Source organism: Pan troglodytes, chromosome 18, assembly GCF_028858775.2.
Source record: "Pan troglodytes isolate AG18354 chromosome 18, NHGRI_mPanTro3-v2.0_pri, whole genome shotgun sequence".
In the NCBI taxonomy this organism is placed as follows: Eukaryota; Metazoa; Chordata; class Mammalia; order Primates; family Hominidae; genus Pan; species Pan troglodytes.
In genome coordinates, this window is record NC_072416.2 from 12,272,992 (window position 1) to 12,297,482 (window position 24,491).

The 24,491-nt window shown below is 42.9% G+C and overlaps 1 long non-coding RNA gene across 2 annotated transcripts in view; it reads left to right on the forward strand.

The window, feature by feature from the left end:
* Positions 1 to 21,745, forward strand: part of LOC104002511 (uncharacterized) — a 119,290-nt gene extending 97,545 nt beyond the window's left edge. For both annotated transcript variants that reach the window (XR_674819.4, XR_008539732.2), the window contains exons 6-7: positions 17,155 to 17,245; positions 21,438 to 21,745. This is a non-coding gene — a long non-coding RNA (uncharacterized LOC104002511). The remainder of the gene's footprint in view (positions 1 to 17,154; positions 17,246 to 21,437) is intronic.
* The last annotated feature ends 2,746 nt before the right edge of the window (positions 21,746 to 24,491 follow it).

Sequence of the window (24,491 nt, forward strand, 5' to 3'; positions counted from 1 at the left end):
GGAGAGAGGGTCTCTGTCTTCAAGGGGCTTATGCTCCTTCTGTGGGATTTGTGGCAGGAAAACCTTCACAGATACCCATAGCACCTTCACCTCTGAGCTGTGACCTTGGACAAGTTGCTTTATTTCTCTGAACCCCATTTCCTATCTGTAAATTCAGGATAATACAATGTGACCTGCAGGAATGTTGTGAGAATTGTTAACTAAATATGTGTGTGAAACAGAGGATACTAGAGGCTGGAAAGGGTGGGTGGAAGGGAGGGAAGGGTGAGAAGAGATTTGCAAAAGGATACAAAATTGCAGCTAGATAGGAAGAATAAGTTCTAGTGTTCTGTAGCACTGTAGGATAACTATAGTTGATAATAACATATTGTTTCAAATAGCTAAAAGGAGGGTATTGAATGTTCCCAACACAAAGAAATGATAAATGTTGGGAGTTGATGGAAATGCTAATTACCTTGATCTGATCAGTATACAATATATATATCAAAACAACATCATATACCCCTTGGATATGTACAATTATTTGTCAGTTAAAAAACTAAATTAAAATAAAATATAAAAATACATGTGTGACATACAGAAGGATTTCAGCACCAAATTTAATGGATGACTTTATATGGTTTTTTAAATCACCTTCAGAGAGGTATCATCTCTGATTAATCCCTCCCTGCTTTTCAGCACACTTCTCTTGGTTCTGAGATGCTGATTTTTTTGACTGTTCTCCTCCAACTCTCTGGCTTCCTCTTTGCCACCTCTGCCCTCTCTCCTTGGCCTCTCTGAGGTGGATGTACCCAGGGCACAGTCCTGGGCTTTCTTATCTCTGAACATTGTTCCAAGGTGGTCCTATTTATATGTGTGGTTTCAAATATCATCTACTCACTGAAGGCATCCAAATCTATGTCCCCTGCACTCACCAGTCCCCTGACCGCCAGAATCATAACTCTGCCTGCCTATTCAACATCACCAGTAGGGTGTGTAGAAGGCGTCTCAAATCTACCGTGCTCCGAAACAACCCCAACTCAGTTTTGTCCTCTCCAGGTCAGAATGGCACCTCCATCCACTCAGTTGCTTTTATTAAATTCTCCCACATCCATTCTTAATATCTTTATATCCTTCAAACCTGTATGCCCTTCATCCAATTTCTAAAGGGGGCTTGGTTCCTTTCCCTAAACCATTACATCTGTGCACTTTTCTCCATAAATGTTGGTGTCATCCTAGGCTAACCTTCCATCATCTCTCACCTGGATGACCTTAAGAGCCTCCTAATTGGTCTCCTTGCTTCTATTCTTGTTGCTCAATAATCCATTCTTGACACAGTAGAGAGAATAATTTCTTTCTTTCTTTCTTTCTTTTTTGAGACAGAGTCTCGCTGTCTCCCAGCTGGAGTGCAGTGGCACGATCTCGGCTCACTTCAAGCTCCGCCTCCCAGGTTCATGCCATTCTCCTGCCTCAGCCTCCCGAGTAGCTGGGACCACAGAATAATTTCTAAAAATACAACTCAGATCATGCTACCCCATGCTTAGCATCTTTTAACAGGTGCACATTACACACAATATAAGCCCAAATTTCTCAGCATGATCTGCAAAGCCATACATTCCTCTCTACCCACGCTGTAACCACACTGGCTTTCTTTCTATTCCATAACTCAGTGAGCACACTCCCTTCTTATGGCTTCTAACGTTTAATTTTATTAATCATTTCTTCTTTTTAGGGTATTCCTCATGGCTGGTCCCTTCTTTTTATTCTGATCTTGGCTCAAATTTTACCTCCCCAGGTAAAACTTTACCTACTCTGATAACTAAAGAAAACTTCCATCAATATCCTTGCTTTATTATCTTCATATCCTTATAGCCTTCTAAAAGCATCTTCTTTATTCATATATTTTCCTCATATTATCTGTATTCTACTAAAATGTAAGCTCCATGAAGACAGAGAACTTAGCTGTCTTGTTATCACTGTATCTATAGCACTGAAGTATTACCCAGTGCATGTTAATTATTCAATAAATATTTATAAGATTAATTAGGTGCTTAACTAATACATAGAATATACAATTAACTTATATAGCATAGAAGCACATATAATCACTAACAATACCAAAAATAATTCATGCTATTTTTATGTGCCTAATCAACAATCCATCAAAATCCCTATATCTCAGCGACATTAGAACAAACAAGTTTCTCAGAGTTCATAGAATTGCCCACCTTTCGGTGAACTCAGGAATACTATTTTATTTGAGAGTTACCCAAGGCAATTCTTGTCTTGAGCTGATGTCAAATGCGGTAAAAACTCACAGTTGATTTTTAATTTAATTAAATTCATTGCATATTTTCTGAACACCTATCATGTATCAGCTGCAGTGCTAGACATTGCAGACAGAGGTTAATAATAAGTGGTATTTGGGGCTGTGTTTATATTTGGTTTTACATATGTGTGCAGCAACAATCAAGGCTGAGATGAAGGTGAAATTCAGTCCTGCCTCTTCATGTCTGCTGGAGTGATACGGCAAGGTCCACAGATGCCTTAATCATAGGTAGAAAGGAGGTCTCTGAGTAGAAAGAATTGAAATGCTCAGATAAACTGACAAGCTTTACTGCCTTGACACCCCTCCAACATCTTGCTTCTAAAAGTGGGGTCTGCGGACAAGCAGCATTGGCCTCACCTAGTGGTGCAGAACCTCAGGTGCTACCCCAGGCCTGATGAATCAGAATATCCAATCAAGGAAAACCCCCAGGTAATCTGTGTTCATATTAAAGTTTGAGTAGTACTTCATTAACAACGTCACATAAATGGGCTCAAGGCATTCTCTCCTCTGGTGCCCCAATCGGGTCTCACTTCCCTACAGACCGCTGGGCAAGCAAGGACTGTGGTGGTGTTCTGGGAGCACCACCCAGGTGGGGATCCCTGGCTGGGAGTACACTTGTTCATGGGGCATCACCCTGAGGATTCCCAGCCATATCTGAACAGCCCTGGGCAGGAAGTGTGAGATGGGACAAGAGGGAGTGGTGTTCAGCTTATTATGGTAGCTAAAGAGATGCCTAAGGGAACTCGAGTGACCTACGTGAAGCGTCAAGGATAGATTTTGACAGTTCCATTTATTTATTCAATAACGGCTTATGGAACATCTCCTATACACCAATAGAGGGAGGCAAAGAGCATGGTGAATGCAACATTGCATAATGGTGTTGGGAAAAGTGTCCCGATTTCAAGGAAGCTGACAGCCAGTCTCTGTCATTTCCTAGCTAGGTAACTTTGAGTAAATTACTCAACCTCTTTAGATTTTATTTTCCTACAATGCAAAATCAGGGTAACAATAGTTGCTGTCTTTTAAAATGGTTGCATAACTGAATGAAACAATGCATACAAATTGCAAAGCTCAGTGCCTGAGCCACATTATAAAAGATCAATAAATGTTAGCGGCTGCTGTCACCACTACTACAAACCCTGGGTGCTAGATGCTAGGGCAGTGGTTCTCAACCTTGGCTGAGTGAATGTCAAAGTTACCTGGGGAGCGCAGTACACTGTTGGTAGGAATGTAAATTAGTGCAACTGCTATGGAAAATAGTGTGGAGGTTCCTCAAAAAACTAGAAATAGATATATCATTTGATCCAGGAATCCCATTGCTGGGTAAATATCCAAAAGGAAGGAAATCAGCATACCAAAGTGATATCCACACTCTGATGTTTATTACAGCACTATTCACAGTAACCAAGATATGGAATCAACCTAAGTGTCCATCAATGGATGAATGGATGAAGAAAATATAACATATGTATGGAATGGAATATGACTCAGCCATTGAAAGAATGCAACCCTGTCATCTGCAGCAATATGGATGAAACCAGAGGTCATTATGTTGAGTGAAATAAGCCAGGCCCAGAGAGACGAATAGCATATGTTCTCACTTATACATGGGAGCTAAAAAGGTTGATCTCATGGAGGTAGAGAGTAGAATTATGGTTACCAAAGACTAGGAAGTAAACAAGACAGGAGGGATGAAGATAAATTGGTTAATGGGTACAAAAATAAAGTTAGATAGAAGACATAAGTTCTGATGTTTGATAGCACAGCAGGATGACTATAGTAAATAATTTATTGTATATTTCAAAATAGCTAGAAGATTTGGAATGTTCCCAGCAGAAAGAAATGATAAATGTTTGAGGTGATGGAGTTCCTAATTACCCTATTTTGATCATAACACATTGCATGCAGGTATCAAAATATCACAAGTACTCCATAAATGTATACAACTATTATATATCAATAAAAAATGGAGAGAAAAACAACTGAAGTTATTTGGGAGCTTTTAAAATTTGCTGATTCTTAGCCACATCCCAGGCCAACTAAATCATAATATTTGGGGATAAAAGCCAGACATCAGTATTTTTTAAAGCTCCTCAGTTGATTCTGTAACCAAGTTCGAATCCAGCTGCTCACTGCTCAAAAGCCAAAATGTGAGAAGTGAGGTGCAGTGAAAGGAAAGCAGCTTTATTCGAACACTAGCACTTGGGAGATGGTTGGACTCAAGCCCCAAATAAACCATCTGAATATTTTAGGCAAGGGAGTGGATTTAAGAAGGGAAAATTTACATGGAAAGCATGCAGGTGTGGTGCAGTCTTGTGTGTCTTGTTCCGACGGCCATCTTGCATTATTGTCCACCTGGAGTGAGGCCTGGTGCCATCTTGACAATGCTTGGGTTGTAATAATAGATTAATCACTTTGAGGTAATCTCTAAATGGGGAGAATTCCACTGCTGGGTCTTCCCGTCTGGTTTAAGATTAGCCCCTGGAATTTCTAAGCAAGCACATCATTAGATAAGCAAGCACTGTGGAAGAGAGTGCCTGGTGGGAAAAGAAAGAAAGAGTTTCAAAATACATTTCAAGGCTTAGACAAGAAGAGACAGAAAAAAAGTTCTTTACAATGCATTTTAAAGCCAAGCCACTCAGATACAATTCCAAGGTGTAGCCAAAGTATACCTTGTACCATGGAATCTAAGATGATTTTAGGAAAGTTCACCTTCTCTCTGGGGTGCTCACAGTCTTCCAGAGAAGATCAATATGCAAAGAGATAATGATAATTCTATGTTCCAAATATGTGCAAGGAGATATGAAAAAATGACAGCAGGACTGCTCAGTCTAAAAGCCATGTCAGGTAGCAGGAAAAAAGTACCTCACACTATTTTTCTTGTTTTTTATGTAAAAGAAAGTGACTGCCCATGCATGACACATAGTCTGTGGGGAAAAAAAAAAGGTGATTCTCACAGCAAAATGTAAGTAGGTCATTGCAACCCAGACTGACTCCAGCCACTGGCAGTTCTAAAGAGGTCCTGGTTGTTCATTAACCTCTGGGTATCTCAGCTTACTCCTTTGTGAGATAAGTGGGTAACGGTGATGCTCTCTAAGGACCTGCCAGAGGGTGAAGAGAAGAGCCACCATTACCTGCCCCAAAGAGGTGTTAAAAGATTCAGTTAGATGCAGAAACCTGGAGATGCTCTGCAGTCCAGGAAAGGTACATGAGATAGGTATGATCCCTTGCTCATCAGCAGTGTGGCGCACCAGCAATCTGTGATTCCTCTAATTGCTTTTGGTCAAAGAGTCTTGATAAGTCAATCCTCCAATTCAGAGTTCACACCAAGAACAAAGAAACCTGATAAAACTGGTTCGACAGCCGGGTGCGGTGGCTCAAGCCTGTAATCCCAGCACTTTGGGAGGCCGAGGCAGGTGGATCATAAGGCCTAGAGTTGGAGACCATCCTGGCCAACATGGTGAAACCCCATCTCTACTAAAAATAGAGGTGCGTGCCTGCAGTCCCAGCTACTCAGGAGACTGAGGCAGGAGAATCGTTTGAACCTGGGAGGCACAGGTTGCCATGAGCTGATGTTGTGCCACTGTACTCCAGCCTGGTGACAGAGTGAGACTCCGTCTCAAAAAAAAAAAAAAAAAAATGGTTTGACTGGTTGAACTGTGTCCATTCCAAAAGATATGTCCCAGTCCTAAACCTCCGTACCTGTGAATGAGACCTTCTTTGGAAATAGGGTCTTCGTGGATGTAATTAAGTTAAAATGAGATCATACTGGATTAGGATGGGCTCTAAATCCAACGACCTGTGTCCTTATAAGGAGAGAGAGATACAGAGAAAGAGAAGAAGGCCATGTGATGACCGAGGCAGGAATTGGGGCCATGGAGTTACAAGCCCAGAGACACCCACTATTGCTATACCAGACACCAGAAAGAGGCAAGAAAGGATCTTCCCCTAGAGTCTCTCGGGAGAGGATGGTTCTGCTAATACCTTGATTTCTGGACTTACGGCCTCCAAAACTGTGAGATCACATATTTCCATTTTAAACCATGCAGTTTGTGGTAATCTGTTACTGCAGCTCTGGGAGACTAATACGACTGGTGATCTGTCCTTTCTCAAATAAGAGTGGGAAATTACTTAGAGCCATTAGCTCTGATTTGAGAGCAGCCAAACAGACAAATCACTATACACCAGGGATTGAATCTGGGTGCCCTGACTCTCACTAGCCAAAGTCCCAGAGGTCTAAAGCTTCATGAGTGCTTTGCAAAGAGTTCACAGCTTTTATTTTGCTCAAGGCAAAGAAAAATCTGACTTAGGTAGACTTTGTTGAAATCAATTGGATTTTAAAAGATTTAAGTGAAGATTTCCAATTGTGTTGGATCTATCTGGTTGCATGGGCACCAGTACCAGGACCCTGCCCCACAAACATAATTCTTATTAAAATATAGCAGGGGAATGGTTCGGGTCAAAGAACTTTAGATTTTTTTAGCTTCCTGAGAGCTGACCATATTTGGTTTCAAGCCAGACTCATCCAACATTGCAATACTGTCTTTTTAGTTTCTTCCCAATCTTGCCTCCTTCCGTAATTATAATGTATTAGGCCGTTCTTGCAATGCTATAGAGAAATAACTGAGACTGGGTAATTTATAAGAAAAGAGGTTTAATTAGCTCATTGTTCAGGAAGCTTCCAATCATGGTGGAAGGCAAAGGGAGAGCAGATGCTTCACATGGCAAGAGCTTCACACGGCAGGAGCAAGAGCAAGAGAAGAGAGCAAATTGGGGCGGGGGGAAGGTGTTACACACTTTTAAATGACCAGAATCTCGTGTGAACTCAGAGTGAGGACTCACTCATCACCAAGAGGATGGCCCAAGCCACTCATGAGGGATCCGCCCTCACTATCCAAACACTTCCCAGCGGGTCCCACCTCCAACACTGTGGATTACATTTCAACATGAGATTTGGGTGGGGACAAATATTCAAACTATATCATATAATATATACCTCCAGGGGTTCCTCACAAAATAGATCCCAGTTTTCACCTTTCCAGGACCTCCAGACTTCAGGGCATGTAGATTTCCCCACTCACCCCCATAATTTTCTAAGACCTGTGTGTCTACCTATGGCTAAAGCACTCATATTTATTCGTTTAGTGATATTTATGCTGTCTCTTCTCTGTGCCTGGAATTGGTCTAGATGCTGGGGAGGGAACAGGAAACAGAAAAGACAAGGTCCCTGCCCTCTAGGAGCTCAGGTGCAGCATTATAAAAAAAAAATCCTACATTACGGAGACTTGAAAGAGCAAAGAGGCGAAATTGAGGCCCCTGTCAAGAGACCTTTAGCATAGTAGATAAGAGAAGAAGCATAAGGGGTAAAATGTATTTTAAAGGACTTAGCCAGGAAAGCAAAGAGAAAAGATGAATCAATTGTGGAAATAAAAGGATTAGTTCAGGAGAAACATAGCGATGCTTGTTGCAACACAAAGATAGAGAGAGAGGAAGCTGATTTTTTTTTCCTTTAGCTTGAGTCACTTAATTGTGCTTGAATATTAAACCCCTGACTGGTTAATGGTATCAGCACAACTGTAAATGGCTGATTTTCATTCTGAGAAAGGTGATAGTTCAGGGTGAGCAGCAAAGGCCACCCTGCCAGCCATACGATTTTGACATTTTCCCTAACCCCTGCATACCTTGGTTTTCTCATCTTACATATATTTTTCAAAAGGATAATAACATCTATCACCTATGGCAGCTGGGAAAGATTAAATGAGCTAATGCAAACAAAATGCATCTCAAGTAGTTGGCAAACAATGTTAGATATTATTTTCATAAGCTATCTATGAAATGTTTACTAACTAGAGTACTCCTATTTGACAGCTTTGTTTACCATGCTTGGATTCACAAGCCCCTAATTTGTTTTCCTTGCAGAAACCAAGTGCTGCCTTTCATTTATTTTCTCACCCTAAATTTAGAATTCGAGATGGTCAGCTCCTTCTGCAGGGCTAACTGTGGCTCTTCCATGCTTTGTTTATCCAATGAATATTGATTTAGTGCCTCCTCCTAGTGCAGGGGACCTAGTGGTGAACTAAAGAAAGTCTCTGTCCTCTTGCAGCTTACATTCTAGTGACAGAGAAAATGAAATAAGGTCAGGTAGTGTAAAATGTTTGAAGGATATACAAAGCAAAATTAATTAATAATTGTTGGACATCTATTAGGCATCAGGGCTGTGGAGTCTGGGGACGCAGCTGCACACACAGAAATGGCATTGCAAGCTGGACTAATGCTGTAATGCAAAGTAATGAGTAATCTCTGGAAGAGCAAAGCTATCACAGAACTAAGCATGCTGATTAATGCTAGAAAGGACATGCTGATCAATGCTAGTATGGGTATGCTGGTCAATGTTAGTATGGGCATGCTGATCAATGACAGTATGGGCATGCTGATCAAAGCTAATATAAGTATGCTGATCAATGCTAGCATGGGCATGCTGATCAATGCTAGTATGGGTGTTCTTATCAATGCTAGTATAAGCCTGCCGATCAATGCTAGTACGGACGTGCTTACCAATACTAGTATGGGTGTGCTGATCAATGCTAGCATGAGTGTGCTGATCAATGCTAGTATAAACCTGCTGATGAACGCTAGTGTGAGCATGCTAAACAATGCTAATGTGGGCATGCCAGTCAATGCTAGCATAGGCGTGCTGATCAATAAGCAAAGAGAACACATGCTGAAGTCAAGGACTTTAACAATAACTTTTGTAAATACTACCCTTTAATCCCCTGTTAAGTTTACTACCTTCATCCTAACCCAAGACGTAAATTTTCAAGGAGAAGGAGAAGGAGAGGAAGGAAGGAGAAGAGGAGGCAGAGGAGAAGGAGGCAGTTGGAATAAATATACAGGAACAGAACTTACTTTGATCTTTCTAAAAGGTTAACGTTGGATTTTAATTTCTACTCTAAGCAGGAAATAGAAGTAGAGTTTGCCTAAAATAATTTGAGAATATTTCATCTTCATTTAATCAGGAAATTCCTCCAGAACTGTCTTCACCTAAAAGTTTGGTTAAGTATAAGTAAAAAGAAAAGCATGCAGATTCCAACAGGGAAGAGGAAATCCAAAGCTTGGGCCTGGAGGGGGCTTCTCAATTTTCTTGGAAGACTCCCCAGTGATCACCTGTACCTCCTCCCTTCAGGAAGCTCTGCCGTAACAATAATTGTCCTCTTTTAGCCAGGTGGAGGGACAAAGGGGCTTTAGCAAAACATCACCTCCGAGGGTGGTCAGTCCTGTTGGACATTTTAATCAGCACATGGGAAAGCAGCTCCAATATTTCCCTGCCCTGGTACTGATAGCTGAAGCATCCTTCCCCCCAACCCTCTTTCTACCCCCTGGCAACTACAAATTGCTCCTGCCCCAGGAGACAGTGAGCTGTGAAAAGCTTCAAAGTCAGAAAAATGTGGGCTTGGTCACCTCCTCTGTCAATTGCCAGTGGTGTGTCTTTGGGCAGTAAGCTGAACTTCTCTGATGTTGTTTCCCCTTCTATAGTCTGCATATAGGGATTAAACACCAGCATGGATGTCAGTCATCTGGCCCATACTAAGTGTTCAATGAATGATCTCCAGGGCCTTTTTTACTTACCTCAGATAATAATAGCCCACTTAAAGCCTGTGGGTCCTGAAAGCCGAGAGGAATTCACAGCTTGGCCAACGATGGAAAGATAATCAGAATGGAAAGAAGAGAGATGTATAATTGGGAAATTTCAGTCCCCCTCTGTTTCTCTGGCTTTCTGTGTCCATTCACAAAAGCCATTTTAGCCCGTATTCACTTATGCACATATGTAAAATGAGGACTTGAACAAGTCTCTTCTTCCCTGAGCCAGCCATCTGAAGCTCACTGGTGCCATAGGGCTAACCTTGAAGTTCGATTAAAACAGTGACCTTCAGAGCAGTACTTTTCAGCTTGCAGGGGAGATTTTTCACATGTATCATTTCATTTGATGATCACATTTTTTTTCTGAATTTTTATTTTCCGGATGATCCAGAACTGAGATCCAGAGCCACAAAGGGCTTGTGCCAGACCTAAGTGAGATGCAGAGTCGGCCTTAAACCCAATTCTCATGACCACTGGTGATTGTGATGATGATGATGACGGTGATTCTGAGGATGATGATGATAATGGATTTTTCTTCACAGTGTCTAGCAGTATTCCTGGCACATAATATGCATGGGCCTATGCTGGAACTAAATGATTTAATATCCATAAAGGGTCCTATGAGGCAAGCTCCAGAGACACAGAGGAAGGCCATACAGCAATAGCATGAAACACAGCTTTGAGGTCCTGGGGCCAGGGAAGGGCACAAGATGTGGCTGAGGGGATGCTCATGTGTGCTTCCCTGCTCTTTCCTCAGGGAGGTTTCCCTGTTTGGAGCAGCCGCCACATGCCATGGCTTCTTTCTCTGCCTTTTGCTTTGATTAGTTGCACCTTTCATGATTCATATCGCATAATTGCCTTCCAAATGGGTTATTCCTGGGTGGTAACCTTATGGGGGTAGGTTTGTGGGTCTCTGGAGCATCTTAAGTTTGATGTTGCAGTCATAACTAAATGAGGCATGATCTCTTGATGGCACAAGACATGCAGGGAGGGTATACCTTGTCTCTAAATCAGCGCTATTCCGTAGAACTTTCTCTGCTGAAGGAAATATGCTGTATCTGCACCATCCAATATGGAAGCCACTAGCCACATGTTGCTATTGAACACTTCAAATGTGGCTAGTGCAACTTGTAACTGAGTTCTTAATTTTATTGAATTCAAATTAATTCAACTTTATGTGTAAGTAGCCACCTAGGGTAGTCTTGTGGCTACCAAATTCGACAGTGCTGTCTCTAGAGTAATCAAAAATCTTAGGATTCAGCAGGATGAAGTTCGAATGCCACTACAGTCACTCAGTGCCTGCATGACCTTGGACGTGTCAGTTAAGCTCTCTGAGCTTCAGTGTTCTCTTCCATAAAATAGGTTTAGTAATTTCTTTTCCTTGTAGTTGTTGTAACGATTTCATAGTATACCATGTGTTTACTGTCTAGAACAGTGTCAGGTGCATAAAATGGAAACCCATTAAGTTGAAAGCTATTAATACTATGTGTCCACTTGGAGATCCAAACCACATCTTACAGATAGGAAACTTCAGTGGCAACATTTCCTTCTTGTGAGGGGGGAATAAAAGGGAATCTAGGACCAAGTTACCTGAGATTTATGCATCCAGCATTACCCTCATTCCTATTGATATTATGGAGAGAAGCTTACAGGAAAATGTTCACCTACTTAGAATATATATTATAGAGTGTGTTGAGGTCCAGGAAGCTGCTGTGGTTAGAATGTACCTTAGGGACATTCTTGGGGGGTGGGTCACCAGTTCTGCTCTCATATTCTTGACCAGGCTTTGTGCCGGGTCATGTAGCTCCCAGAATGCATCTTCTGGGTCTGGAGCTCCATGGTATTCTTCTACTTGGAATATTATCCTGCACTCAAAACAGCACCCTTTTGTCTGCCTTACTAATTTGCTCTCCTCTTGGACATTCCTATGGCATCATTCAAACATTGTTCCTCTTGGAGTCTTCAGTTACCTCTTCTCTGTGCCCCTTGAACAAACCTTTGTTGCAGCACCATTGGGAGGTCTGCATGCCCAACTTCCTATAAAAGGATTATATCTTTCAATCTCTAGAAATTCTCAGAGCCTCGTACACAACCTGGTATGTAACAGGATCTATAAATGTTTAACAGGACAATAATAATAACAACAAAGATGATAATGTGGTGGTGATGATGGTGGTGATGGCGGCAATGAGGATGATGGTGATGATGCTGATAATAATGTTGATGGAAATAATGATGGTGAATGATGGGGACAATAGGGATGATGATGGTGTTGATGTTGATGGTGATTTTGATGATGATAATGATAATGAGAGCAAACATTGACACCAGACACTGTTATAAATGCTTTATATATATATATATATCACATTATATTTATTTAATTCTCATAACAAGTCTACAAAGTAGCTGTTATTTTTGTCCCGTTTTCACTGACAAGTAGAATAAGGCTCAGTGAGTTTAAATAATGTTTTCAAGGTTAGATGATCTTAGAAGTAGATTTCTACCTCTTCATCAAAGTGGCCACCTTTCCAAAAGCCTGCACTACAAGACTGCTGAAGGATCTCTCCCAAGATACCTGGCTCCCAACATTTGCCATTGGCCCCACTATAAGAACAAATGTTGCTCTGAGTCCTGTTGATCTGGGAGCTAAAGAACCAAGCCCCTTGATTTTCAGCATAAGTTGCCAAGCCTTGGAAAGAGCCCATATGGCTCCTGAGGATGGGAGCACATCCCCCATCCCTTCCCAATTCCCAGTCACTTCTCACTCGGACAGCTGCGGTGGAATGATTTACAGCCACTTGGTGTTTTCCAGCAGGAAGCTAAAAAGGACTACATACTGTGAAATACCAATTGCAGAGCCTCTCACAGAAAGCAGTAGCTGGTGACTTTTTGCAGACCTGCTTGCCTTCATCCCCAGTCCCCCATCCCCCGACTTTTTAATGAAGGGTTCGGCTGGTCTTATGGCAGTCCTGCCTTAACTTGGCTCTCAGCAGCCGGGGGCGGGGGGTGGGGGTAGCGGGGGGTGGGGTGGGGAAAGACATTGACATTAGGGCTGAGTGAGATAAAAGATACACATTGGTGAGTTTTATGAGTAGTGAAATCTCTCCATGTCTCCACTGAGCTTCAGGGTTTTCTTTTCCTTCACATTCTCCTTCTTATCTATAGCAAATTGGCTCATTTAACAAATATTTATTGAGCCCTTTCATATGCTGAGACACGTGCAAGATGCTGGGGACACTGGCCTGGAAGAATATCCAGCTACTGCCCCAGGAAGCTTCTTAGGCTAGTGGGGTGGTGGGTAACGGTAAATATTTGCTATGCAGTGTGATAAATGCTATGACAGACTGAGCCTGGGGGATGCTTCAGAAGCACGAGGGAGGAGGATCTCACTCTGCGTGAGGAAATCAGGGAATGCTTTACAAAGGGGAGGGTGTGATGGGCATTTCGACTGTGCCTCCAGGAATGGCATGAATGAGAAGGCTGGGAGGGAAGCCCTGGCAGAGGGAACAGCTTGCACAAAGGCCTGGTGGCATGAGAAGAGGTGGTGATGGTTGGTCTCATGTGTTTACTCGTCTAGGTTGTAGTCCACAGCTATTTAATCAAACACGAATCTAGGCGTTGCTGTGAAGGAATCTTATCGATGTGGTTAACATTTATAATCAGTTGATTCTAAGTAAAAAAGATTACGCTTTAGAATATGGGTGGGCCTCCCTCAATCAGGTGAAGGACTTCAGAGCAAAACTGAGATTTCCTGGAGAAGGAGAAATTCCACTTCAAGTCTGCAGCACAAAAGCCTGCCTGAGTTTTCAGCCTGGTGGTGATAATTAGCTGATCAAGTAACCTAACAGTGTGGGGGCAATAAGGTACCCGTAAAGGAGAAAACAAAACTGTTCTTCTCTCTACTCATACTCAACACACTCCACGTCAGTCACCGACATGTGTGGGACTTTTTTTCCTCCACATAACAAGAAATTTTCTAGTGGACACCAACTTGATGTCCTTTAATTCAATTAAATTCAATCCTGATGCCATCTACCTGGAGTAGTGTCAGACTCCACAGGTTAAGTGCTCCGTTGCACAAGAGTACCTCTACTTCACAAGCCAATGGCAAGTCCCACCTTGCGACCCCTTCTTCTGACCAACCAGCTATAAATTAGGGTTCCCACAACCCCTTCTCAGCCAGGCTCAGTGGCTCACACCTGTAATTTCAGCACTTTTGGAGGCCAAGGGCAAGTGGATCCCTTGAGCCGGGAAGTTCGAGACCAGCCTTGGCAACATGGTGAAACCTCGTCTCTACCAAAAGTACAAAAATTAGCCAGTTTCATAACCTGGTCTCAACCGCTTGCTGGCCTGCACAATCATGCAAGCCAATTCCTTGAAGTAAATCTCTTAGTATGCATATATTTATAGGTATAGCTATCTTCTTGGTTGTGTGTCTTTGGAGACCCCTGACTATGTGCAGGAAATGGGTAATGTTTCTGGGTGGCCGGAGGATAGGGAATATGGTTGGGAGTGGAGGAAGACGCAGCTTGTGAAGGAGCAGGAAGATGACAACTTTTTTCGTGAGGATGTTGGGGAGCCATGAAAATGGAATGTGCGTTTGATTCCGGTGTATGTTTCAGAAAAGTCATCTTCATGGCTAAGGACAATGGCCCTGTTACCTTCTCTGTGTGTCTTGTGTTTTCCCTGTCTCATTCCCCTTCTCATGGGATCATCCCAGGGATGCTACACACAAGCAGGGGTCATGGTGTCTCTACACACAAGCAGGAGTCATGGTCTCTAACAGAAATAATTATGAGCATGAGTTCCAAAATCAGACAGACCAGGTTTGGATACCAGCTCTGCTGCTTCCCTGATGTGCGACTTGGTCGAGGTTCCAAAGTTCTCAGAGCCTTTTCTCAGTCCCTTCATGTGGAAGATAAGGGGACAACAGTCCTCACCTATCGGGTTGTGGCAAGGATGAAATAAAAGTGCTGTAATCCCAGCACTTTGGGAGGCTGAGGCAGGCAGATCACCTGAGGTCAGGAGTTCAAGACTAGCCTGACCAACATGGAGAAACCCCATCTCTACTAAAAATAAAAAATAAAAATAAAAAATTAGCCAGGCGTGGTGGCTCATGCCTGTAATCCCAGCTACTCGGGAGGCTGAGGCAGGAGAATCACTTAAACCTGGAGGCCAACGTGGTAGTGGATGGAGATGGCGCCATTGCACTCCAGCCTGGGCAAGAAGAGCAAATCTCTGTCTCAAAAAAAAAAAAAAAAAAAAAAAGGGCACCTACGGAGTTGTGCTGCGTATCCCCTTTATGCTTCTGTATTCGTCTGTTCTCATGCTGCTAATAAAGACATACCCGAGACGGGGTAATTTATAAAGGAAAGAGATTTAATGGACTCGCAGTTCCACGTGGCTGAGGAGGCCTCACAATCATGGCGGAAGAGTAAGGGGACATCTTACATGACAGGAAGCAAGAGAGAGTGTGCAGGGGAACTCCCCTTTATAAAACCGTCAGATCTCATGAGACTTATTCACCCATCAGGAGAACAGCACAGAAAAGACCCACCCCCATGATTCAATTACTTCCCATCGTGTCCCTCCCACGACATGTGGGAATTACAGGAGCTACGATTCAAGATGAGATTTGGGTGGGGACACAGCCAAACCATAACAGCTTCTTAATCCTCTCTGTGCTCCATAAGCTGAAACCTCTTCCACTGCATCATCCCTGGATTCCCTGTCCCTCTGGTTTCCAGTTGGGTTTGGTCCATGGGCTGCACGGTAGAGAGTAGGAAGTGGGTATTGCTCACCTGCTGGCTTTCTGCACCACCCTGAGCTGCCGTCAGGCAGCCCTCTCCTAAAGCCCTGGTTCCTCTCGAGTTCCCTTCACTCCAGGATGAGTGGTTTCCTACTCTTGCTAACCCTGGTAGTACTTTATCACATCCCTTAATCTGACCCACACCTTTGTAAATAAAACCCTTATTCAACTCCCTTCCATTACATCTTTGGGTGTGCCCACCACATACTATGAATTCAATGCATGTCATTTCTGGTGAGCTATTATTAACTTTAATAAAACTGAAATACAAAGGGACCGTATTGACTTGCTTAAGGTCGTACAAATGGCTTTCGCTTAGCGAGAACCCTGTGTACAGCAGCTGTTTTACACACAATAAACTTCAGCAGTCACTGTTACTATCAACTCCATCGGCAGGTGAGAAAACTGATGGAGAGAAAGGTAAGACACTTGTCAGCGTTTGCACAGCTTATATAAGGCACACCTTGGATTCAAACCCAGAACCTCGACACTTGCACTGTGCCACAGTGATGACCCCTTTTTTTCTGTCCTACCCTAAAATCCCACAGTTGGTGCTCTACCCTGTGTCGCCTATGCTCTTGCTTAATGAATCGAGACATCTATCTCTGTTTCAAGTCACAGCCGCCCCCACCTTCCGAGTAGATAAAATCAGGCTGGAAGTTTGTCTGCAGAAGCAAAGAGGGATTGGGATGTGGGGCAGGGATGGGCCAATCTCAGCCAAATGCGTAATTTGTTGCCAGAAGCCCCTGGAATCAAATCAGAACATTGTCTTTAGATCTGCCAGAAAACCACCCCCGCCTGCCCTCAATCATTTTGGATTCTGGGGAGGATTTGTCAGGCAGTGAGAGATGTCAACTCCCCAGGATTGGGGCTCACAGGATAGGTTTGCCTGGGCCCTCTGCTTGCTCCTTGACAGCCCCAGTTGATAGCCTCAGAAACTCGGTTTCTTTTGCAGAATAGTCTGGGTCAATACGGCACTGCCATCAATTACAGTGCAAGGCTGGGGAGCCAGCCATCCATCATGTCTTCACAAGCCCGCTCAAATCAAATTGTCTGGACCCTGCAGCCTATTCTTCCAGTTGAGAGCTGAGATCTCACACTCAGAATTAAAAGGCATCTGTTCTATCCTCTAATTTGAAATGTCTTTGCATCAGAATTGTTGGTATTTGTCAGGCTGTAGCCTCGTGAGTATTTGATGTCAGGATAATAGGACTTTGAAGTTCAGCAATTCCTTTAGTTTCATTTCAGTTTCTTTTTCTTCCAGTTCTACTCTTCTTTTACTTTCTTCTTCTATCCAATAAAAAAATTAATTCAATACTGTATTTCAAAAAGAATCAGGATGCTATGATCCTGTTTTTGTAATCTTATTTCTATCTGTTGATCTTGCTTCTATTAGGATATAAGCATAAGATGTCTGGAACCATCTTCATCCAATGCTAGCCATCGTTATTTCTAGACGGTGGAATTTCTAGATGGCGGAGTCTGGGGTAAGTTTTTTACTCTTTCTTTGCACTTTTCTGAATTATTTAAGTGTTAATTATTTCTTTTGTTTTGCTTTTGTTTTTGATTTTTGAGACAGAGTCTCGCTCTGTTGTCCAGGCTAGAGTGCAGTGGTGCCATCCTGGTTCACTGCAGCCTCAACCTTCCGGGCTCAAGCAATCCTGCCTCAGCCTCCTGCGTAGCTGGGACCATAGGCATGCACCACATGACCAGCTAATTTTTTATAGAGATGGGGTCTCCCTTTGTTGCCCAGGCTGGTCTCGAACTCCCGGGCTGAAGCAATCCTCCCACTTTGGCTTCCCAAAGCGCTGGGATTATAGGCATGAGCCACCACGCCTTAACTTATTTAAATGTTTTATGTCATGTATTTAAGTGACAATCATGTACTGTTTCCACAAAGACAGTCATAATTCTCTTATGAGAGAGAAGGAGAAGTATAGAACCTCAGAACTAAGAGGCGGACTCTGAAGATTTTCAAGTCTACACATATATGACAGAACTCTCTACTTAGAGAAGGCTAGAGATTTACCTAAGGTCACATAGTAATTTGATGGTTGAAGTAAGACTAGAATCAAGACGTGGATCTCTGCCTGGGTTTTCCCCCAATATTTATTTGTTCATCAAAAATCTAGTGAAAACATCCTTGGAAATGAGTCTGGTGCACTTCCTGCCCTTGAAGGGACAGGGAATTTAATCAGGCTAACAGAATCATCAGTGAACTTATGGAGACCACAGGAGGCTGTGTGAGAACACAGGAGAGAAGGGACATATCCCAAATTTATAAGATATGTGTTATTATTAAGCTCATTTTACAGATAAAGAAACTGAGGCCTGGAGAATTTAGTAACTTGTCTATGTTCCCAAAGAAAACAGTGGAGCTAGGGTTCAATCCCAGATAGTCTGAATATAGACCCATGCTTTTAAGTTCTAACACTTATAGGTTATGTGTCTCTGTACCGATCATAAAATGTATAAATATATAAATATAAAATGTATAAATATCTTAGCCCAAAGAAACAATTAAGAATGGGAAATGTGTGCATTATGCCAAGCAAGGAATACTGGAACCCTCAGGCCTTATGAGTGACAGCTATTGCTATCCTTAAGTACAGGGTCTTTCATATGGTTGAGAATGAGTAAGAGTAAATTTTATTTTTTTCTAACCTTCCTTATGGTGGACCTCTCTCATTCACTTAAATATCTGCCCCCAAAGTTGTCATGAAGCCAATCAACAAGCTAGCAAAAGAGATCAACAGTTGAGTGATAAGTAATGGCTAACTTCCTGTAGTGGTACCCAGGAGGGGACAAGATAAATGAGGTCTAGGGATAACTATGATTATCTGGAAAGGAACATGAATAATCATCTGGACTTCACCAGCCTCTGGGCTCCCTCTTTATTGGAAAGTCCAGCTCCTAGAACTAGTACAGCTGGTGTGAACAGGCTGGCCTTAAACCTGGAGGCGACAGTCATCTCCCCAGGGAATCTGTGACATTTTCATGTTGTGCTTGGTCTGACTTGGGAAAAGAGATTACAGAGGGGAAAGAGACATGCCCAAAGCCACAGGTTGTGTCATCAGATAAGAACAGAGCCCCCTTCAGCCTCATCCTTTGTCACTCAGCTCATCACCTATTCCCAAAAGCAACTGGTGAAAGAAAAGTACATCCTGGGAAGGGGAACTGGGCCGGGGGCATAGAGTTGTCACAGAGGTCTGGACCCAAACAGCTGGGGTGAAAGCCCTGACTTGGTCACTCTTAACAGGGTGACTCCAGGAAAGTGTGCTAATCATTTTGCACCTGTTTTGTCTGAGTTTTAAATTAAAGGTGCTTAGCAGAGTGTCTGATACACGGTAAAAAGTTAATTATGTTAGTTAGCTCAGGTGGTCATAATCGTAAAAATTGCTTCAATTCCAAGAAGCATCTTCTTCACATTTTGAGGTCCAGAATGCATCTTTAAATTGATATGTTTTCTGTAAATCTAAAATTACCCAAATAAAATGTCCACTTAAAAATCAATGTAGGCCAGGTGTGGTGGTTCACCCCTGTAATCCCAGCACTTTGGGAGGCTGAGGTGGGTGGATCACCTGAGGTCAGGAGTTTGACACCAGCCTGGCCAACATCGTGAAATCCTGTGTACTAAAAATGCAAAAGTTAGCCAGGTGTGGTGGTGCGCCCCTGTAATCCCAGCTACTTGGGAGGCTAACGTGTGAGAATTGCTTGAAACCAGGAGACGAAGGCTGCAATGAGCCAAGATCGCACCACTGCACTCCCGCCTGAGTGACAGAGTGAGACAACATCTCAAAAAAAAAAAAAAAAAAAAAAAAAAAAAAAAAAAAAAGGTAGTCATTGAATGTGGTAGTAAACTCTCACCATTTTTTTTGTTTCAATTTTCAATTTAAAAAAACAATGTTAACAAACCAATGGGATAACTTACGATCATTGACATCTTAGAATCAAGGTAACTAGATATTATGGGACGTAAATCTGTGCTGTAACTGAAGATACAGTGATGGATTTTGAACTGTAGCCAGAAGCCCACTGAATGAAGCTACACTGGTTTTTGCCAATCCTTTCTAGGCACAACACTCTTCCTGCCACAGGGCCTTTGCACATGCTGTTCTTTTAAGTTCTCCATCCATCTTTCTTCACCTAGTTCATGCTTCATCATCCTTTAGTACCCAGTTCTAATATCATCAGAACTTTCCTCATGGAAGTCTTCCCAACCTTTCTGTTTAGGTTGATACTTTCTAGTATCATTTGCTATTCATTATACCCCTTGTCATGGTTGCAATTTTATGTGTATTATGCAAACATTGGATTACTATCTATCTGTCTCTTCCGATAAACTCTACGCTCCATGGGAGAAAAAGGATGCATCTTCTTTTACTCATCACATTATCTCCAGAACCCGGCATGGAGTCTGGTTTATAATAGGAGCAGAATAAATATCCTTTGTAAGGATGGGCCGGGCACAGTGGCTCATACCTGTGGATGAGGTATGAGGATTACCTGAGGTCAGGAGTTTGAGACCAGCCTGGTCAACATGGTGAAACCCCATCTCTACTAAAAATACAAAAATTAGCCAGGTGTGGTGGCGAGCACCTGTAATCCCAGCTACTCGGGAGGCTGAGACAGGAGAATCGCTTGAACCTGGGAGGCAGAGGTTGCAGTATACTGAGATCGGCCCACTGCACTCCAGCCTGGGCAAAGAGTGAGACTCTATCCCAAAACAAAAACAAAAACAAATATAACTTTTGTAAGGATGAACAACTAAATTAATGAATTTTGAAGTCACCACAGACCCAGTTGGAAAGTTCGTTACTACAATTTTTAGCATACATTTGAATGGAAACTTCGATTCACGTCTCTTAAATTTCACTGCAACCTAAGCTCCATGAGGACAAAGTTCTTGTCCTCTTGGATTTATCGTAATCTAGCCTTTGTCATATTTCATATTGTATTGTAATTATTTCTGTCTCTGCCACACCTTGTTTCCACCACCTCTGAGAGTCGTGAAAGCAGGTATTATATTCTGATCCCTTGTACAATGATGAGTCATAAATCTGCAGCCAAAGCTCAGACTGGTTTCCCAAGCTTCAGCTCTGCATATCCAGCTACCTATTGAACAGTGCCACTTGGCTCCTCACACAGACAATTTAACAAGCACATATTCAAAGCTGGACCCACCCTCCCCCTAAATCCACATGGAGCTCACTCACTGAATAAGTGCATAAAGGCATGTTCCTTTAGTACCCAGGGATCTTCCTCACTGTATCACAGATGATTTACAAGAAGGCATCACCTCCCGCCTGCCATTGTACTGTCATAGTGGCAGAGGGTAGAGACGGCAGGCAGCGTGGAGGGTGCAAAGAGTGTGGGCTGGGAGATCAGCTGGTCTGAGTTCAAGCTCCAACTGTTTTTCTTAGAAAGAAAAAGGAGCAAATGGAGAAGGAATTATTAAGCAGTATATTTGACATTGTCTTTTTATATAAATGTTCCACTGAATTTATAATAAATCCATGGAGTGAGCATTACTATATCATTTTAATAACTATTAAATGTAGACTTAGAGAGGAGAAACAACAAGGTCACCCAGCTACTAAGTAACAGATGAGAGATAAGAACCCAGAACTATCTGACCTCAAAATGGAGCTCTTTCCTTTATACCATCTTATCTTACAGGCTGGCTGTGTGACCTTGAACAAACTGCTTAGCTTCTCTGTTCTTCATTTGCTCATCTATAACCAAGATGATTGCCACACTTACCTCCAATGACTGCCCTGAGGGTACAATGATAATGCATGTTAAGGTGGCCTATAAGTGCCAGTTACTACTTAACTCAATATCCACAAACAGCGCAGAAGGACTAGATGCTTCCATTGGTCTGTTTAAGACCGATGAGAGCTCTTATTATTCCTGAAAGAGTTATCACAGCTGGAGGAGCAGCAATGCAATTCTTGCAATAAAAGAGGTGGTAAGTGAAATCAAAAGGTAATGCATCTCTCTTTCTTCCAACCCAACATATTTTTATTTTTACTGGAATACAAGTTAAGATTAGGTTGCTTATTCTTCGGCTGAGGTATGAGCATTTATAGCTCAGCTGTTCAGAGCAAGAGCTGAGCAGTTAAATACTGCTCTGTGCCCTGGTCCTCCGCCAGCCGCCCAGCAGACAACACAGCACGCGGAGCTCAGAGGAACACTGTCTCCTCAAGTGCTTCTTCTTCCTCTGTGTTGTTTCCTGTGTTTCCCCACATGCTGTGCCTTTCCCTGTACAGGTGCTGTTTCCATAAGAATATGTTGCTCAATTCTCCATGTGGTCACCTGTTGAAATGGTCCATCATAGCCACCAAAGCAGCACTAGGCATGAGATCCTGGCTGGCCCCCGAATGGTGGCAATCTTACTGCAGTTGCAGCCACCCACGTTGGCTCCGCTCCTGTTGGCTGAGATTTGCTTCTGGATGAGTGTCTCCCATGATGAGACGGGAGATGTTGATGCTCAGTGTTCACAAACCCAGTTAGGGAAGGAAAAAGAGCAATTAATAAACATTGAGGATGCAGAAAAAAAAGAAAAGCCACATTCACTGCCCTCAAAGAGCCTAGAGTTTACAAGGAGACAGGTATGGGAATGAATAAAATAACAATAAACAAACACTTTTGGAGTGTTCATGTGTCAGGCACTGCTCCAAGTGTGTTAGATAATTTAACACATTTAAACCTCACAACAATTCCAAGAGGAAGTTACCCTATTATTATTAATATCTCAAACTTTACAGATGAGAAAACTGAGGCTAACTTGTCCAAGATCACAGGGGTAATAAATGGTGGAATCAGGATGTTGGACTTCCAGAATTTGTGCTCTCAAAGCTTGTCTCAGATGATGATAGTGTAGTGTAGGCTTAATAGAGGGAGAGTTTTTAAAAGATTGTTCGTGGACAAAGGTGTCCTAGGCAACACAATTATAGGTGCAGAGGTGCCAAAGAACCAGTACCCACATGGAACAAAAAAAATAACTCACTGCAGTTGGAGCGTGACGAAGAATGGAGGAAACGAGGAGGTAGAGAAACAAGGAAGCGTTGTCATTAGAAAGGTGGGGAAGAGACGGGTGTGGTGGCTGACGCCTGTAATTCCAACAACTCAAGAGGCTGAAGTGGGATTGCTTGTAGGTAGAAATTTGAGACCAACCTGGACAACGTAGTGAGACCCTATCTCAAAACAAATTAAAATTAATTAATTTTTTTTTTTTTTTTTTGAGACAGAGTCTCACTCTGTCGCCAGGCTGGAGTGCAATCTCCGCCTCCCAGGTTCAAGCCATTCTCCTGCCTCAGCCTCCCCAATAGCTGGGATTACAGGCGTGTGCCACCATGCCCAGCTAATTTTTGTATTTTTAGTAGAGACGGGTTTTCACCGTGTTGGCCAGGATGGTCTCGACCTCCTGACCTCATGATCCGCCCACCTCGGCCTCCCAAAATGCTGGGATTACAGGCGTGAGCCACCGTGCCCAGCCTTAAAAAAATTTTAAAACAACAGGTGGGTTCTGGATGGGCTGGAAATAGCCCAGAGGCCAAGTTGAAAACCTTGGATTTTGAAGTATAAAATGAGGACCAGCTGACATTTAGAAAGAGTGACATCAGTAACTTAAATTGACAATAATACCCTGGCAGGAGATGAGAAGGGGTTTAACAGGGACACTGGAGGCTGGGCATGGTAGATCACCTGAGGCCAGGAGTTCTAAATTAGCCTGGCCACCATGGCAAAACCCTGTCTCTACTAAAAATACAAAGATTAGCTGGGCATGGTGGCAGGCACCCGTAGTCTCAGCTACTTGGGAGGCTGAGGCAGGAGAATCACTTGAACCCGGGAGGTGGAGGTTGCAGTGAGCCAAGATCATGCCACTGCACTCCAGCCTGGGCAACAGAGTGAGACTCCCTCAGAAAAAAAAAAAAAAAGAGGGAGACTAGAGGAGAAAGGAAGGATGAGGGAGGCTGTGCTGGGTGGCAGGGGGACTCACCATCTCCTCTGTGTCCTGCTTTGGGAGGGAAATGGGCCGTTAAGCATCCTCTCAAGTGAGTCCATTGGCCTGTCCCTGTGTCTTGGCAGTAGCATGCTGCTATGTCACCAACATCTGCTTATAACTTGGATTGAAAGTCTTCCAAGGAATATGATTTGGCCAATGACATCATTGACAGAGCCAATGTGCCCTTCCAAGTCTGAAAAGTCTAATGACATAGTCCATTTTCTGGACACGTGAAAAAGATAGGGACCCATTCATAGTTAAAAGGAACCGTGCGGGGCATTTGCCTACCTTGGAGAAACTGCTCATCCTCCACAAACAGTGAACTTGATGGCACCTGCTGCCCCACCTCCCTGCAGCTGCAAGGGTGACCTGGATACAGCCAGTCATAGAACTGCATTTTCCCAGCTATAATTGGCCAAGGGGGTAGACTGTGCAGGTGAGTGGGAGCAGTGAAGAATTCTCTTGTGAAATTTGATATATTGAGCCAAAGGCTGAGAAGGGCACTGCTCGTAGCCAGAATTCTTGAAATGTAGAGAATGTGTACAAAAAACTGAAGCAACATAAAGGAAAACAGGACCAGAGGTGGAGAATGACAGATTCTTGTTTATACACTTGATCCTCTGGATATAGCTGAACCTAAAGCCAATCAGATCTATTCACAACTTAGATACTTCTCCAACATTTAGGAAAAATTGGAATTGAATCTCATTGGCTTATTCCTG